This window comes from Lissotriton helveticus, chromosome 8 (genome assembly GCF_964261635.1).
Source record: "Lissotriton helveticus chromosome 8, aLisHel1.1, whole genome shotgun sequence".
Lineage (NCBI taxonomy): Eukaryota > Metazoa > Chordata > Amphibia > Caudata > Salamandridae > Lissotriton > Lissotriton helveticus.
The window spans coordinates 1,729,517,477-1,729,530,169 of NC_136069.1; positions in this window are offsets into that span (position 1 = coordinate 1,729,517,477).

A 12,693-nucleotide genomic window follows, 5' to 3' on the forward strand; every position below is an offset into this window, starting at 1 on the left:
ATATTTATGGGCACAAGACTCGACAGATGTAGGATGCATGACCATTCCACCACATAGAGTCACTGTGAAGGAAGGAGCTGCCCTGCCACGTCTTAAACAATACCGAATACCCCCCACGGCAGAGACAGCCCTATTGAGAATAGTAGAGGATCTTATCCGATCGGGGGTGGTCAAGGAAACCCAATTCAACATCTGCAACTCCCCCGTTCTTCCTGTTCACAAGAAAACAACCCCTGATTCCCCACCCGTGTACAGATTGGTAGTTGACTTGCGAAAACGTAATAAATGCATCATTCCCCAACACCCCGTAGTCCCCGACATTTCTACCCTGCTCACTGCCGTTGTCTCAGAGGCTTCCTGGTTCACAGTGATAGATTTAAAAAATGCCTTCTTCAGCATCCCAATACACCCAGATAGCCAATACCTTTTCGGCTTTTCCCTCCAAGGTCGAATCTTCCAATTCACGAGAGCACCACAATTTTTCACTGAGAGTCCCAGTATATATAGTCAAGCATTGAAAAGACAACTGGACACAGTTCACATGCCCCCTGAGACTGCCCTCTTGCAATATGTAGATGACATACTTATTACAGCGAGATCAGAGAAACAGTGCTGTAATGCATCCCTGACTGTTCTCCATTTCCTTGCTGATAATGGACACAAAGTTTCCCCCTGTATATAACAATTCTGTTTGCAGCAAGTGGCATACCTAGGGCACTTGCTGTCAAAGGAGGGTAGGCAACTAACCCCTGAACGCATCAAACTCATTACCGCCATGACAAGACCCCAAACCCAAAAACAAGTCAGAGCTTTCGTGGGACTCACCTCATACTGCAGACAGTGGATCCCTCAATTCCCCCTCATAGCCAAACCCCTTGTACAGTTAACAACGTCCGAAGCGGCACAACATCCGCAGCTTCCCTGGCTTGAGGAACATGAACAAGCTTTTCAGACACTTAAACAAGCCCTCTGCCAGACTCCAGTGTTGGCCACACCCGATTATTTGGAAATGTTCACACTCTTCGTTAAAGACAGAGACGGTACAGCCCTATCGGTATTAACACAAGATCAGAGACGCAAACATAGACCTTGTGCCTATTTCTCAAGTACCTTGGACCCAGTTGCACAGGCTCTTCCAGCATGCTTGAAATCTGTAGCAGCTACAGCACAAGCAATACACCAGAGTGACACATAGTCCTTGGACATCCATTAACAGTGCAAGTCCCCCATTCGGAGGAACTACTTCTCAACAGAACTCAAACACAACACCTTACTGTAGCAAGATTGACAGGTTATGAGATGTCACTATTTCAGCCCCACATAACAATACGTAGGTGTAACATTCTAAACCCTGCAACGTTGCTACCCATTTATGACACCCAAACAAACATTCATGACTGCATTAGTGAGGTTGAACTAACAACGAAACCAAGACAAGACCTTAGAGACACGCCCCTACTCAACCCTGACAAAACATTATTTGTGGACGGCTCTTGCATGCGCCTTACAACAGGAGAATTGGCGGCTGGCTATGCAGTGACAACCGGATCCACTGTCCTCGAGTCACATAAGATCATAACGTTGTCAGCCCAGGCTGCTGAGTTAGTAGCCCTTATCCGTGCCTGTCACCTAGGAAAAGACATGACCATTAATGTGTACACTGATTCACAATATGCATTTGGAGTAGTGCACAACTTTGGCACTCTATGGAAGGAACAAGGGTTCCTCACCTCCCATGGATCCAAGATCCAGCACGCCGAACTCATTACACAGTTACTCGAAGCCATACACTTACCCAAACAGATATCAGTGATCAAATGCAAAGCACACACCAAAGGGACAGATGACATTTCCAAAGGAAATAAGTTCGCTGATTCAACAGCTAAAACAACAGCTCGGACAGAACTGACAGCATTACAGGGAAATAGGGTGCTCGTGGTCGGAGACCCTTTCCAAGATGAACAGAATATCCAGAAACATGCAACCAAAGCTGAATTACAGGAGTGGAAAGAGAAAGGAGGGGTGCAGACGGAACAAGGGTGGATGACTCCGGAGAGAGCTGTGTGGTTCCTACCAGATGCGATGGTCCAGGTCATTATCAACACGATACATGGGCCGGCGCACCTGGGGGAAAAGGGTATGTTAGAAAGCATCAAAGATATATGGCACAACAGACACCTTAGAGCAGCAGCTAAACAACGAACTAAGACCTGCATGATATGTTCTCAGTACAACCCCGGCAAGGGCACACCCATTGAGCAAGGTGGGTTCCACCCACCGGACCACCCCTTCGAAGTCCTCCAGATGGATTACATCCAAATGGATCGATGCAAGGGACATAAATATGTCTTAGTGGTCGTGTGTGCTCTGACCAGGTGGACAGAGGCATACCCAGTCCCAGACTATACTGCATCAACAACAGCAAAACAGTTGGCGAGAGAATTCTTCCCTCGATATGGGCTGCCCCGTGTCATTTACTCAGATAATGGCCAACCTTTCTCGTCAGAACTGATGAAACATGTCTCACTACTCCTGGGGTATACCTGGAAGTTCCATTGTGTCAGACACCCCCAGGCTGCAGGCCTGCTAGAAAGATATAATCAGACCTTGAAGACCAAATTAGCAAAGGTGGTGGCCGAAAAAGGGGTGGACTGGGTCACAGCACTGCCAGTGGCACTGTTCTACATAAGGATGATCCCACACTCAAGAACAGGACTAGCGCCCTATGAGATAGTATTCGGCAGGCCCCCCAATGTGTGGGGAACGCCTAGACCCAAATCCATCACTGATGTTAACAGTCTTGTGCTGACAGATTACCTAGATTCATTGATGTCTGCACTCCGTTCTTGTTCACAGGTGGATGCAGCCTTCCCAGACAAAACCAACCCTGAAGAACACACCATCCGACCCGGGGATTGGGTCTTGGTCCGCAACTTCGACAGGACAAATCCCCTCCAGCCCAGGTGGAAAGAGCCGAAGTTGGTACTCCTAACTACGCGAACTGCGGTGAAGGCCGAAGGCAGAAAAGGCTGGTTGCCAGTCATTGTAAAAAGTACTTTGGAGAAATAGACTCCGTTGCCAGCGATATTGCCGAACCTAGTGACACTGTGACTGAACAGTCCTCATTGCCCTTGGAACAGACCCCACAACAGGAATATAAATCAAAGTTGAGGTCCGCCACCCGGACTCTGGCTGATTAAGTCAACGGACACAGGTCCAGTGGTGAAGTGGTCAGAGCACGGTGACAGATTCGGCAAACCTAGACTATGTGGGAGAAAGAGAAAGTGAGGCGCAGAAACAAGAATGTTAAGAAGTTGCATAGAGGCTCTATCATATGTTTGATAATACTGTTTCTCTTGATAACAATCATGACGTGTCTCGGTTGGGTCCTCCACATTGTTTTCCCGCCAGCACCACATACCTCCCATGCACCTAACGGCACCCAGGAACACACACATCACGATCTACCCCCTCATGAGCAAGCCCATAGACTAGCCTTGCGGAACAATACCTTTATACAGATGCTACACTATACTCATCAGGCCAGCAATAGCACAGATTGCTGGATATGTGGCCACCTCCCACCTCATCAAAAAAAGGGAGGGATGCCTCTCTTCCCTTTCCCGTTTTCTTATAATGGGACTTGTGAGGTTTGGTTCGCCCTAATAACAGCCGACAACACTACCCCCACCTCCTGCCCTGATGGAAATAATTCATGCAAGAATGGGTGGCCTTGGGGGGACTTAAATAAGGTCCTTAACACTGTCTGCTACCCGAATGAGGATGGAGATCCTCAGGCGACAGGTACGGTCCTAGAAAGCGAAGAATACAAGCAGGGGAACGTGACCATGTCCTACCGGATATTAAAATTAAATACCAAACCTAAAAGGAATGCTGGGCCCCCTTCCATCTCGGTCTCAACAGTAAAAGGGCACCTGTGCGTCTGGAAAAATGGCTCTGTCCCATTGGGACACAGTGACTGCCATACCACTGTGAGTTTTGAAGACAAGGGAAAATCATCATTTCTAGCATCTCGCCATACTTATTTCATCTGCGGGCAAACTGAGGTTCCGTAAAAATTATTACGGTGTTCTGGGGGGTGCCGTATACGGACGAGTTTGGTATCTACGAACCGTAAATGACGAGTTCGGCAAGTGTGTGTATTTTCGCTACGCTACCTGCCAGGGTTCGTCTAATATTACGTGTTGTTCACCTGAACCCTCGGGTTCCATTTTAGATACGGCATCCATTTTGTTTCTTGCCCTCACGTAGTCAGCGAGCAGGTAACTGTTCGCTCCTTGACCCTCTAGTTCCCAAGCTTTGCGGAAGACGCATATTCCTTTCATGCGTCTTTATGGCCGGAGGAATGACACAGCGAAGGCAGATGGCCTAGCTTGAGGGTAATCTGGTCGTGCCGGCCTATTGTGACAGCCGTGCAGGAGATGAGATCCAACTCTTTGATCCTACGATCATGCTTCCGATATTACCCCCACACTCTTTTCTCTACACGTGTCTGTCTTCCTTGCAGCTGCTCTTGTCTCTTCTACTGGTCATTTACAACTCTAATGGGTATGCCTAATGGTGGGAAGATGTACTTTTACAGTTGGGAACCGGCATTGCTACTGTAATTATGTTGCGGGATTCTGAACACATGAAAGCGACCCTTTTGAAGTTTTACTGTGGGAACTGAATTGTAACCTTTTGTTCACATGTTGTGCAATGGCAACATTTTGTATAAAAGAGAGCGACCTACATATGCAATTCGAAGCAGACTCGCAGAACCTACATGCCTATGTACTTCTTATGACTCTTGTTTCCCTGCAGTAATAAACGCTGATCTTTGACGCCGAAGGAAGTGTCCCGTGTCTCTGTAGTTTGTGCGCCGAAACAGGTATCCCATGAAGGTTATAGGTGTTGTTCCCTGGCACCGCTGGTACTGTTAAAAGTCCAGTCCTTCAGTTGGCGCCCAACGTGGGGCGACTTCAGCGGTACCGGTCCAAAGCCTGATGATCGTGAGGAACTTCGTGTGAAATCTCCGAGGGAAGGTGCACCCCGCTTCATCGATCCTGTTGTCGAAATAAGTGGCCCAAAGATTTTCCCTGCGAAGATTCCCGCCTCCTGACGGCTGCGACGGACCGATGCCCTGACTGTCGACCTGTCTTCGACGCCCGGCGCAGACCTTACGTACAAGCGAGACGATAGACGGGCCTTCCTGGTGACGCCATTGAAGTTCTGAGTTAAGTATTTGTGGGTCGCTCCCAGTCCTTAGTGGTTGTTCTAGCTTCTCGAAAGCTTTGTTGTAGCCTTTTAAGGCTTTGTTGTAATAGCTCCCTGAGCTTTGTTATAGCCTCCTCAGGCTTTGCTGTTAGCTCTCCGAGCTTTGTGGTAGCCTTAAGGCTTTGTTGTATTGCATGGTTCCATTGCATTTGTGGTTCTTAGTATTGGTTCTTAGTATTATTTGACAGTTGCAATTGCCAAAAACCGAGGGTTTTGACTTACACGAGGTTTAATTACTTCGGTAATCCTTGAAGTTTGATACTAGGTTAGTGTGCACGATGCCTAGCCATAGTGGTTTGTTTCGTATTTTCAAATATTGCGCAATGGATTCCCGGTTGGAGGACTCGTGTCCGATACCTCCAGTTGGAACTCCGATACATGATCTTTGTAGTCGACATGGGGTGGGTCCTATAATATATAATGATTACTGGATCCGCTATACAAAGAAAGACGGTGACCTTAGATGGCCACCACATGGAACTTTTGAACTTTCGATTTTAGACAATCTTGAGGCTAAATTATTTTTAAAGAAAGCTAGGCCAGCTATGTTTGATTCCTTTCGGATATGGCGTAAAGAGGCCAAGCAGAAAGAAATCAAACAACTTAAAAAGGATCAAAAACAAGGGTTCGTTCCGATAATGCAAACTATACGAGAATGTAAACAGGACAAAGAAGAAAAGGAAATGGAAATTTCTACTAGATTGCATCACATGAAAATAGATAAATGTTATCCGGTTTTACGGACTAGTCTAGAGAAGAAAGAAGAAGATTCGAAGGAGGATTCCTTGTTATCGTATTTAATGAAATCACCACCTCCTTATGTACAGGGTGCTACTGCTCCTGTAGCTCCTCCTGTAGCTCCTCCTGTTGTTCCTCTTGTTGCTCCAGCGGCTGCGGGTCAGCCCGCTGTTAACCCTACCTTTGTTCCACCACCTGTCCTTGTTGCTACTGCTCCTGTATCTGTACCTTCGCAGACTGTTGTTTCCGTTACTCCGACTACCTTGTCCGTTCCTACTATGCCTTCCTTCACCTCCAGTGTTGTTGCCCCTGCTTTTCTTTCTCCTTCTGTTCGTAAGCGTGTTCCTAACTCTGTTGCTACCCTTTATTCACCACTTTCTGGTCCGTTATTTTCGTCTGATTTATCTGAAACTCCTCAGAGACGGAGTCAGATCCCTAGTGGTAGGGAGAAAGAGACGTTAGTAACCATGGCACATAGGTGGATAAGACATCCTGCTAATTACACTCCACGTGTGGTCTTCAACACGTTTTCTCAGTTTAATTAGCCTACGCAGAGATTCGTGTTTGAAGAGATGAGTAACTTTTTGAGGGAAGAATGGTATAATGATGATGTAGATAATGTACCGCCCGACATAATTGAACTTCAGAGTCACTTTTCGAACGGTATGATTATAGGTGAAGATGTACGACGTGCCGTGGTACGCTTATTAGCGTTCAGATCCACAGCGCATTCTCGGGTGTCATTAGATGATACCACTGAGAATTGGAAAACGGTTCCTGGTCAGTATCCTATGAGAGAGGTTCCGCCACTTTGGGTACCTGGTGATGCTAATGTTGTCCCTCCGATTCTACCGCATTTTCGAAGGGTATGGATACATCTTCCATGGAAACGATCGGAAGTTTTGCAAGTGAAGCAATCCTTGCCCGATCCGCGTAAGAATCCGACTGGTTATTATAAGGAGTTATCACAACTGGTGGAAGCTTCTATTATGAACCTTGCCGACATCGACATGTTGTTCGGTAATGTTGTACCGCAACCAGTTTGGGCGAAAATTCGTCAAGCCAACCACGCAGTTGAACTAGGGGGTGATTGGGCTGCACTGATAGCGGCTGATGGATTACAAGTTGGTGGGGCTAAGCCTGACCAGCTGATCTTGGATTTGCCTCAGAAAATAATTACGCTCATGAAAACTCTCATGCCAGCGATGAAAGTGAATTGGGATAAGTTATCAGCTTGTAAGCAAAAGAAAGACGAGAGTGTCTCGGATTTCTTCACGAGGTTTGAGGACGCGTTTGTCGACCACAGCGGCCAGGACATCGGCGCTGAGGGAGGCCAGCGGTTATTTGTTGACAAGTTCGTGTCGAATTTGTTGCCTGAGCTAAGCAACAAATTGAAGAATTCAGAGAGTGCATGGGCGGTTTCAACCCCTGCGCAAATACTAGCAACGGCCCAGTATTATGAGAATAGGGAAAAGGAAGAAAGTGATCGTGTAGAAAAGAAAACGAAGGAGCTCAAAACGAAGGTTTTGTTGCAGCAAGCATATCCTCCACGATCAAACCAAAATGATTCACAACAGCAGTATCGACCACGAGCACAGCCCGATAGGATGCAGCCGCGCTCTGACAACTTTGATTATAGATCTTCACTTGGGTATAATCAGTGTGCATATTGTAAGAAAGAGGGACACCTAAAATATGATTGTCTTGCCTTACGAGACCGCCTGAATGGTGTGTCGACACGTGGAAACCGTGGTGGTGGTCCTCAACAGGCATCACGAGGTAGAGGTCGTGGTTCATTCCACAATCAGATTGATCGTCATCAAAATCAATCGGATGCGAATAATTGCTTTGACCAGCGAAACGCGGGGTCAGTTCGATCTGCACAATATAATGTGGATGATTATTATGTAGAACATGAGACTGTTGCAAACGACCATTACTAGGACAGCCAACGACAAAGAGAGGGAGTAGTGTCAGTTCCGGTCGATCAGAGTGGGCCTTACGTTGCAGTGGCTACATCGGGTGTAGTTGAGCCTTTTCTGTTAGACACTGGTGCGACGAAAAGTTCCATCATGCATTCGAAACTCCCTGGCGCACCTTTGTCTGGCTTAACGAACGTTTCTGTTGGATTCTCTGGCGCCCCTGTTAGCAATCCAGTCTCTAGTCCTTTGCCCCTTATGATTGGTCCTCGTGAGCTAACGGCTCCACTGATTTTATCTACAGGTTGTGATGAGAATCTTTTGGGTCTGGATTTATTGAAACGACTATATGCAACTTTGTACTGTTCCCCCGAAGGAGTGGAACTTACATTAGGACGGAGAGTGATCTCTCCCATGTATTTATCGGTCGATAAATTCCCACCGGAATTGAGTTCCCTCCCTGCGTCCCTATGGGCCACAGGTCCCAATGATGTGGGCCTGTTAGATATTCCACCTTATGTGATCCAATTGAAACCAAATGTGCGATTACCACGTTTACCTCAATATCGTATTTCTCTTGAGGGCGAACGAGCGCTGTTAGCGATCGTTCATGATTTAATTGAAAAGGGTGTTGTTGAAGAAACTCGTGGAAACGTGTGTAATAGCCCTGTATTGCCTATTCTGAAACGAACTGACCCAACTAAACCTCCTGTGTATCGTTTCGTAATAGATTTGAGAGAGGTAAATAAAATAGTGGTTCCACAATTTCCTGTGGTTCCCGATATCACGGCCTTACTAACAATGATTCCGGCATCTGCCTCCTGGTTCACGGTTATCGATCTAAAGAATGCTTTCTTTAGCATCCCGATTGCAGAGGAAAGCAGAGACCTATTCGGATTCTCATTAGGTGGTCGCAGTTTTAGGCTAAAACGCGCTCCACAGGGCTACTGTGAGAGTCCGTCAATCTACAGCCAAGCACTTAAAGGTCAACTTGATGCCTTTGTTTTACCAACGGGTTCAGCTTTGATTCAATACGTTGACGATCTTTTAGTGGCAGCTGATACAGAAGCTATTTGCAAAACGGCTACGGTATCATTATTGCACTATCTACATGACTTACATCACAAGGTATCACCTTCAAAGCTACAGTATTGTTGTCAAGAAGTTACCTATCTAGGTCACTTATTGTCAAAAGAAGGGAGAAGGTTGACCCCAGAAAGAATCGCAGCAATTTCCCGAATGACTGTGCCTAAAAGCCAAAGAGATGTTCGTGCCTTTTTAGGTATTACGTCCTATTGCAGACAATGGATTCCAAATTTTTCATTGTTGGCGAAACCATTGATAGCCCTTACGTGCAAGGATGTTCCATCCCCATTGCCTTGGTCTGAAGAGTGTCAGAAAAGTTTTTCTGAATTGCGTGATGCGTTGTGTTCGGCTCCTGTGTTGGGCACTCCTGACTACAGTAAGCCGTTTACACTATACGTTCACGAGAGGGATGGTTGCGCGTTGAGTGTTCTGACACAACCTCTTGGCGGCAAGCAACGCCCATGCGCCTATTTTTCTTCAACTTTAGACCCAGTAGCTAGAGCCTTGCCGAGTTGTTTGAGGGCAACAGCGGCAGCTGCGGCGTCCATTCGACAGTCCGCAGGTCTAGTCATGGATAATATGCTTACGGTGATGGTTCCGCATGCAGTTGACACTCTATTGAATCGAACGAAAACTCAACATCTGACGAGCGCAAGGTTGTCTGGATATGAGTTGACGTTACTGGCTAGTCATATACGGATAAAACGATGTAATGTGTTGAATCCAGCAACATTGCTGCCGATCGACACGGAGTCAAGTGGTGAAACAGTACATGATTGTTATCTTAAAACTGAAGAAGAGACCAAGGGTCGTATTGACCTAAAAGATACTCCATTGACAGATCCCGATGGTACTTTATATGTGGATGGTTCCTGTTTTAAGTTGCCAAATGGTGATGTGACGACTGCGTATGCTGTAGTAACATTGAGAACGATTGTGGAAAGAGCAAGATTAAGTCAGAATTCGGCTCAGGCTGCTGAGTTGATCGCATTGACGAGAGCGTGTGTATTGTCTAAAGATAAACGGGTGAATGTGTTTACAGATAGCCAGTATGCGTTTGGTGTGGCACATAGTTTTGGACGACTGTGGAGAGAGAGAGGATTCCTTACGTCGCATGGTACGAAGATTCAGCATGGTCAGCTTGTAAATGATCTTTTAGATGCACTCACATTGCCTAAACAGGTGGCCATAGTCAAATGTAGTGCGCATCAGAAAGTAACGGACGATGTGGGTCGTGGTAATGCGTTTGCGGATGAAACGGCTAAGGAGACAGCTAAAGATTTGACGAACAGAATGTATGTAACGAGCTCAGTGCGATGGCCAACAGAGACTGGTATGTGTGAAGACACGATTGAGAGTGTGAAGGGAATACAAAATGAAGCCACTGAGACGGAAAGGACTAAATGGAAAGAGAGCACGGGAAGATTGGATGAGAATGGATGTTGGGTTGATTTATCAGAGAAGCAGAGATGGATGTTACCGGATGCGTATGTGCTCGCTGTTGTTACAATGGCTCATGGTACGGCGCACATCAACACGAAGGGTATATGCAAGTTGTTGTCTCATGTATGGAAGAATGATGGGATTACTAAGTGTGCAGAGAGAGTGGTTAAGAATTGTATGGTGTGTTTAATGCACAATCCTGGTAAGGGCACCCCCACTCCGCCTGGTCATTTTGCCCCTCATACGTACCCTTTCGAGGTCATTCAGTTGGACTTTATCCACATGGACCGATGTAATAACTTGAAGTATGTGTTGGTTGTGGTGTGTGCATTCTCTAGGTGGATTGAGGCCTACCCCCTTAAGGATAATACGGCTTTATCCACGGCAAAAATTTTGCTTAAAGAGTATTTTCCCCGCTATGGAATGCCTCGGGTCGTATGGTCGGACAACGGAAGTGAGTTTGTTGGGAGTGTGATGAAGAGTGTGTGTCGTGGTTTAGGGATCGTGCAAAAATTTCATAGTGCAAATCATCCACAATCAGCAGGTTTGGTGGAAGGATATAATGGCACCTTAAAACTGAAATTGGCTAAAATTCAGGCGACAACTGGTTTATCATGGCCCGACGCTCTGCCTCTAGCTCTCCTGTCGACCAGGGCAACTGTACACTCTCGAGTAGGGCTCAGCCCATACGAGATTGTGTTCGGCCGTCCTGCTAATGTATGGGGAGTCCCAAGACCTAAAGAATTTGATCGAATACCCAATGTTGATTGATTATCTTCATGATCTGACTTCTAAATTGAGTTTGATTCACCAACAGGTCTTTGAGGCTCTGCCGTCACAAACAGAGGGTCCTGGTCATCGGCTCCAACCCGGGGACTGGATTCTCGTCCGGAACTACGGACGAAAACGGAATCTTGAACCGAGATTCGTGGGCCCGTTTCAGGTGCAGCTAGCTACGAGGACGGCGGTTCGACTGCACGGACGCAGGAATTGGGTCCATGCTACCCATACCAAAAAAGTCCCGCTTCCTTTACCATCTGATACCTGGGTAAAAAGAGGTTTTTCTTCTTGTGAAACAGACACTCCACAACACTTTGTTCCGTTCAGCAAAGCTCAGTCCATAGCTGACACCCCTCGAACAATTTCTTTGCCATCGCCTTTGGAGAACTCTGAAAAATTGCCTGAACAATTGAACACTCATTTGCCATCCAATCCACTGTTTGAAGATCAGACTCGCCCTGGAAGCAGCCGATACTTTCTTCGTTCACGAACGAGCCACAAATAAAAAGATTTTTTTTTGTTTCTAGGTCCAACAGTTGCTCTGAAAACAGTGGACATTGTATATTGTGTATCTTTTTCCTTTTTCGTACAGCCAAGAACATTATTTAGCTACAACCTACCATCCAGGTTGACCGTAAGGCCGTGCGGGTACTTCCTTCTGTTTAGCAGCTATCGACACAAGGTCGGTTTCTTTTATCGATTTCTGGGAACTCCTGGGAATTGGTAATCGCTACTCAAAACGAAGTGCGTCAAGAACGTCGCGGACGGTCGTTAGGGGATGGAATCATCATTGTCTGAGCTGTCGAAAAGAGAGGAAATGTTGGCGCAAAGATCTGCATTGCATAAAATGTTTCATACGAAATGGTTTTTCTCACAGGTGATCATACTGTTCCTCACCATATCTATGTTACTGGTAGGGGGAGTATATTATGGGTCCCAGCTCTTATTGTCTTCTGCTACACCTACTCTTCCATCTCATGATCTATATTTCGTTTCAACTGTCTCTCCACATTCTTTTTATCTTCTGCCTCAACACGAACAAGTCAGACGTGCGGAATTCAGAAACAACTCTTTTATTCAACTCTTGCATCAGCATCAGTTAGTGGTAAACACTACCAATTGTTGGGTGTGTGGGTTAATGCCACATACCATGGATAAGGGTATTCCGTACTTAGTTCTGCCTTATAGTGCCCAAGGGTCAGCTCGAGCATTACAAACTATGTTCCGTAGCGCACTAGATTCCTACCCCCGTCGAGAACCACGCTCAGCAAACTCTGGTCCTGGCCCGTACCACAAGACTCTGGCGAGAGCTATTGCAGACTTAGATAGAGATATTTTTGACGCATCGCTCATCCCAGAGGAAGAGGTGCTAGCATATAAGGAACTAAGTGAGGCTGAGTACAGCTTATCAGTGGGTGAAAGGCAGCTTAAAAGCTCGTCACCGATATGG